Genomic DNA, 7,051 nt, shown 5'->3' with positions numbered 1-7,051 from the left:
TCTTCCCCCAAATCACTGCCTGCCTCATCTCTCCACCTCCTACTCGTCTTTTTTCCAGTGTCACCTTCTCTGACTGTCAGGATGTTCTTTGACTTCTTTGTGTGAATTTGTGCCCACTCGACAATCTGTATCCTTTTTATCCTGCTTTATTTTTTCTTCATATCACTTATCTCCACCCATCACATGCTCTGTTAGTTTCTTTGTTTCTTGTCTGCCTTCCTACACCAGTGTGGGAGCTCCATGAAGGTAAAGCTTTATTTTCCATAATAGCTGCATCCCTCGGACCCAGGACAGAAGTTTTAGTAAGCACTCAAATATAGTCTTATTTGGATGAATAAATGAAAAAAAAAATGAAAGTTTGAATAAATGAAAAAGAATTGATGGAGGTTTCAAATGCTAAAACTGAGTTTTGTTTTATTTTTTTTTTAAGATTTTATTTATTTGAGAGAGAGAGAATGAGAGATAGAGAGCACGAGAGGGAGGAGGGTCAGAGGGAGAAGCAGACTCCCCGCCGAGCAGGGAGCCCGATGCGGGACTTGATCCCGGAACTCCAGGATCCTGACCTAAGCCGAAGGCAGTCGCTCAACCGACTGAGCCACCCAGGTGCCCCTGAGTTTTGTTTTAATATGAAAGCCACAGTCAGGGACGCCTGGGTGGCTCAGTCGGTTAAGCGGCTGCCTTCGGCTTAGGTCATGATCCCATTGTCCTGGGATCGAGTCCCACGGGGGGCTCCTTGCTCAGCAGGGAGCCTTCTTCTCCCTCTCCCTCTGTCGCTCCCCCTGCTTGCGCTCTCTCTCTCTCTGACAAATAAATAAATAAAATCTTTAAAAAAAAAATGAAAGCCCCAGGCATATACTATGGATACTGGAAGAAGAGAGTAGAAATTACCTGACAGTCAAAGTGCATAGTAAGTTTCAGAAGACAAAATCAGAATAAGCAAGGAATTGTGGCTATCCAATCTGATCACTAGGATATAGTGTAGGAAAATAGTTACAAAAATAAAGAAAAAGTAATAAAATCAAATGGGACAAAAAGTAAGTTGACTGAATTAGCTATCGTGGGTGGAGAGAAGTAGCATTTAATAGACACTCCTAATACTGCAATCTTTTGAGGAGTGGAAAATAGGGGGGCCATTTCTACAAAGGAAGAAGTTAGGAAGTCATGCTTGTTTGCGAGAAGTGACCCTTCTGTGTATGGGGTGGGAGGTCAGCTCTGGCCTACCAATAATTAAAAAAAAAATCATTTTGAACCCGTAGTACACTTTATTGCAATGACCCAGAGAAAGGTGAATTAATAGAAAATTTTTCAGTAATAAAAAACTGGCTTTTTCAAAGCATGCTTTTATTTTTTTGTGTTCTATATTATTCCTACACATATCAGCTAGCTGTAATTTGGTCTGTATATTCATTAGTAGAGGAATGATTCCATACTGTTCCTAAGTAGTTTAGAGCATGTTCTTTCTGTGTTTGAAAGAGACATAAAACTAATAAATGAGTCTCCAGTTCCTCTCTGGTCCTATGCCCCCGTCACATCCTTATTTTAGGACTCTGCCTTCATAGGCAGCACATTGGTATAATGGAATCTCATGATCCTACGTTATTTCCCTTGGAACAAAAGAAGGAGAGAGAGAGAAATAACCACAGGAAGAGATCATCTGAATTGGTTTATTGCTTTAGGATTTCACACGAGAACCAAGTCTCCTGAAATCCTTTCAGTTTTGAATTTCCGAGTTTACATATCTGGGAAATATATGTTTAATTAATTGGTGTATAGGGATTGAAATCAGGACCTTTATAAATTAATGAAGTCAAGTCACACCACTCACCTCATCTCTAATGAAATTCCAAGCAGCAGAATGTTTGGAGTGCTTAGACTTGCAGGCTGAGGACTGAAACCATGCACCCATTTGCAAAGTTCTTGGCATTTCTGGGGGCGTGCATCCCTTCAACATTCTCATTAGTCCTAATGAACCATAAGCTTTGAACATATTAACTCCTTGTTTTACCTTTTGGGCTTCTTTTGGTATTACACCCACATACTGTGAGAATTAAACCCAAACAGATTATGGGATAACAATCTACACTCAGCTACGCTTTTGATAGAATGAGCGATTACCTGGATTAGTAAGAGTTCTTTTCGTTAAAGTGACAATAATCCAAATCAAACTCCCTGAGGCAAAAAGGGGATCTAGTGGAGGGACATCTTGTTGTCAAATGTGATTAAAGGAGAGTTGTTAATCAATCCTTGGGCCATGAACACTGCCAGGACTCTCTATCCCAACCTCATCTCTGCTTCTCTGTTTCTCAGCTTCATTTTTTCCTGTTAGAGACTGGCTTCTTGCTTGCCCTGCTTCCCAGCACCTGCGTCCCACATGTTGCTGCTCCTTGTACAAAGAGGCACTGGCTGGCTTTCCCTAATTCTAATTTGAAAAAAGCCCCAGGGAAGGATACTGAGTTACTCTTTTTAGGTCATAGGCCTACCCTTGGTGTATTCAGCCAAGGCAAAGAGGTCACAGTTATTATGAAATAACATAACAGCTCCCTTTCAAACCGTGTGACCTAAGTGGAAAGGGAGATAGCTCCATGAAGAAGGAGAATGTTGACTGAGAAGTGCTGGAAATGAACCATGTGACTACACTCTGTATATGGAGAGATTTCAAGGAAAATGAGAAGGCCTTTTTGTTTCTGAAAAATTGGTATCTCATGTGCTTGGGTTTTTGAAATTCCATACTAGTATTCCATGCATTTCTTCAATTTAAGGCAGCATCCATATTAAAAAACAAATAGGGGCACCTGGATGGTGTAGTTGGTTGAGTGCCGGACTGTTGGTTTCAGCTGGGGTCATGAGCTCGGGGTCTTGGGTGGAGCCCCGCATTGGGCTCTGTGCTCAGCCTTGGAGTCTGCTTGGGACTCTCTCTTGGTGCCCTCTGCCTGCCAACCCCCAACATAAATAAATAAATCTTTAAAAAAGCAAAAAAAGCAAAAACCCAAACTATTTTTGGAGGAATGTGAAGCCACTCAGAATGGCTTGCCCAAGATTTTTCCTCTTCCAACCATTCTCCTTGCTGGCAGAACCTGCATCTCTCCATAGAAGCTGAGAATGTCCCCTGAAACTACCACCATTTTTGGTTCATGGTAGGCACTTAATACATGTTGAGGAACAGAGTGGTTAGTGGAGATTGAATGCTTAAGGAGCCCCAGCACTGCACACTGAGAGGCCTTGCGCATGGGGATTAAGTCCATGTAGTTTGGAGTCATGCAGATATTAGTTCAAGTCTCAGTTCTGATCTTCGGAAAGTTAAAATTTGGAAAACATAGACACAAATACACATTTTATATCAAAGTGTCTGGTAGAGTATCTGGTAAATAATAATAATAACAAAGCTACACAGTGTTAAGGATTTCTCTAACTGTTTACATCTATTTGCTCACCTAAACATCACAACAACTCTTATGAGCTAGATAGGTACACTTACCATTTACATTTCAAAGATGAGGAAACTGAGAACAGGGAGGGTAAGTGACGTGTCTAAGGTCACTCAACTAATACAGTACTATTTGTCCAGTGTCACTAAATAAGAATTAGTTATGATTAGACTTGCAATCATTAAGATGACGTTTGGAAAGAACCTAAAACAGAGAACAGAAAAAAAAAGAGAGAGAAAATATGTTATCTTTAGGTTTTTATAGTACCATCTAGTAATAATCAGAAGAATCTCATCATTGTACATATTTCACCCTATGTAATAACTGAGGATATTTTATTTTGCTTCATGCAGTCTTTAAACAGGTATTATAAATTGGAAATATATTTACAATTACATATTTACATATTTTACGGGCCCAACAAAGAAAATAGCACACATTTAAAGGATCATTCCAATTAACATTCAAGAAACCAGCTTTCCAGTGCTGATGCTGATAATAACTTTAAAATGTGAAAAACAGGGCGCCTGGGTGGCTCAGTTGGTTAAGCGACTGCCTTTGGCTCAGGTCATGATCCTGGAGTCCTGGGATCGAGTCCCACATCGGGCTCCCTGCTCAGCAGGGAGTCTGCTTCTCCCTCTGACCCTCTTCCCTCTTGTGCTCTCTATCTCTCATTCTCTCTCTCTCTCAAATAAATAAATAAAATCTTTAAAAAAAAATAAAATGTGAAAAACATTGGTATACATTCTCTTGCAGAAAATAAGCCTTTGCTCTCAGCTGCAATATAAAATGAGCCAGATTTCAAGGTTTGCAACACTCTGGTTGGTATGTGAGCCTTCTTTCTGGGAAGAAAATAGTTGCTAGCAAGGATGAAGAAAAGGTAGATAAGCACTAGGGGCCCTTCGTGAGGACGTGCTCACTTATCCCACGGATGATACCAGAGCTGCTTTGCAAGTTCTCAGCCAGGATAGGACAGAGGGAGCCACAGGGCGCAGAGCTGGCCAGTCAACCTGGCTCTGAATCCACCTGTCCACTCTGGTCTTACCAACAATCTTGATACAGTGCAGCCATGCTGTTCTCTTTCATAAATGTAGGAATTATAAGAGCAGGATTCTAGCATTTATCATTTCTCCACAGGGCAGTACAATTTTAATGTGATACCTGACAGCTTTATATAAAAAATTGATTTGAATATTTTAAAGATTATATCTAGCTCAACATCACCTGATGACTTTTAGTAGCAACTTATATTTATATTGAAGAAATAATATTTCATAGTGTATGTGATCAATAAATTTTCCCTGGAGAACGAGACATGTACCAAGAGCTTTTACATCTAGAGAATTCGTCATACCATGCACTAGAAGCCTAGAATCTGTCTAATATTCCTTCATCTCCAGTTACTTGATGAGGTCTTTCAAAGCTTGGTATTATTAGCTAGCAAGGGGAAAAAAAAGAGAAAGCAGGTGGCTTGTACACGATGTTCTCTTTCCTTGAGATAATGATACTTTATGATGTGTGGACATATTAATTTATCCTGCCCCAGGGGAAAAAAAGATGCTACTCTAGCTTATTACAATTAGTTTAATTATCAATATCTGTATTAAATGCCAGTATGGGAACAGTTATTTGTGGCACAGATAAACTGAGAGCTAATGAATACAATTGATTGCAACATTTAAAAGTTGATACATTTTGAATCTCATTTGTGTCAAAAGAACCTTGAGCTTTTTTTTTTAAAGCGGCCTTAAATAGAAAATATGTACATGTGTCATCAATTATTTTTTAGTTGAAATAAATATGTGGATTATAATGTATTTTATTAAATAAATTTGTCATATCACAGAATCATCTGGTATCCTTGCAGCTGTTTAAAAATGTATCACCTTAATAAAAGTTTTAAAAATGTTTCCTTGGGATATAGAAAGCAGCAGCTCTTGCAATATCTTCATTTCTACCCCATTCCTTCCTTCAAGAGAAATTTGGAAGTGAGCAAGAAATCACCTGAGATTTATCAGAAATCAGTATTCATACACACACACTCAAGGTTCAACACCTCGAGAAACCCGAAAGAGTGGTTTTTGGTCATATTCTCCTTATTGGGGAAAATACACTGGAGAGCCTTTCTGTATCCAAGCAAGATGTTAAGATTCCTGACCATTCTCTAGGCATGTTCCATAACTTACAGATTAACATGAAGGGAGCACCATTATTTGCCAATACTTTACGGCAAGACATAACTTATCCTGCTCTTGGCAGTGACCAGGAAGAGTTTCGCAAATTATTCAGGGACACAAGAGACAAATCAGATTGGGTATGGCTAGAGTAGGATCTAAGCAGGTGTATTGAAGAGTTTGGGACTATCTGCTCATCTTTATCACACTGTCAGGTCCTCCTCCAAGCTCTGGTACAATGGAATTTTCCTTGCCTGGGTCAGCTATGCCTGGCCCTTCCTCTTCCCTGAGCTGAAGATTTACAAACACAACTGCCTCTGACTCTTCCTCATGAGGGCCAATATTTATTATTAATTAATTAATTTATTAATTTATTTATTTAAAATTTTATTTATGCATTTGACACACAGAGAGAGATGGAGAAATCATGAGCAGGGGGAGTGACAGGCAGAGGGAGAGGGAGAAGCAGGCTCCCCGCTGAGTGGGGAGCCCGACACGGGGCTGGATCCCAGGACCCTTGGATCATGACCCAAGCTGAAGGCAGACACCCAACCAACTGAGCCACCCAGGTGCCCCGAGGGCACATATTTAAAAGGAGAGATTTATTGTGTCCATTGACAATACCGACAGGACCCCAGGCTTTAGCTGAGTTGGGTTTATGATGGAAACTCTATTGACTTTTTTCCCCAGACCTTCTGTAGGATAATTTAAAGCAGGGAATGGGGCAGGGAGGGGGTGTGTTCTAATCCATTTTATGAACCAAATCTCTGGTGCAATGTGGCCTTGGTGTCCCCTCTGTGTAAGACCATCCCGAGTAAGTAGACTCTGCTGGTGGGTGCCTTTAGATGAGGTTTCCGATACTGACAAAAACTCCCCTGTGGATCTTTGTGTGGGAGACATCACAAAATTGCCTTGATCTCCATGTCCATTTCCCTTATTTTCCTCAATACTATGTTTCCTATTGGAATCCCACAGGACTACCTCCTTCAGGAAAACTTGTAAACCATACTTTTGTAAACATTCCTCACCAAGATATTATACAAGGGAGAGACCAGTCTATCTACTGAACTCTGGTTCTAGTTCCCAGAGCCTGAGATTCGGGCTTTTGTAACAGGCCATGGTCCATTTTTCCCATACCTAACTTTTTTTCTGGGAATAAGGGCAAGACAAACCTAGGATAGAAAATTAGCGTTAGGAAATGCAATGTAAATCAGAAGAAGAGGCAGAGATAATTTTCGCATAAAAACTTTCAGGAATTATACTAGAAAGAGGCCCTTTTTGGTCCCTCCTTCTCCCCCACTGCTCCACCCATAACTCTAGGTCCTTGGAAATTGATGAAATGGAACACGTGACAACTTGTACCAGGGCAGGCTGAGGAGAAGGGGCATGAACTTGGTAGGAAGCAGAAGAATCAAGGGACATATGGAATGATAGTCAGTGGATCCAGAGAAG

The sequence above is a fragment of the Zalophus californianus genome, chromosome 7 (assembly GCF_009762305.2).
Source record: "Zalophus californianus isolate mZalCal1 chromosome 7, mZalCal1.pri.v2, whole genome shotgun sequence".
Classification (NCBI taxonomy): domain Eukaryota; kingdom Metazoa; phylum Chordata; class Mammalia; order Carnivora; family Otariidae; genus Zalophus; species Zalophus californianus.
Note: the sequence above shows the minus strand (reverse complement) of the source record.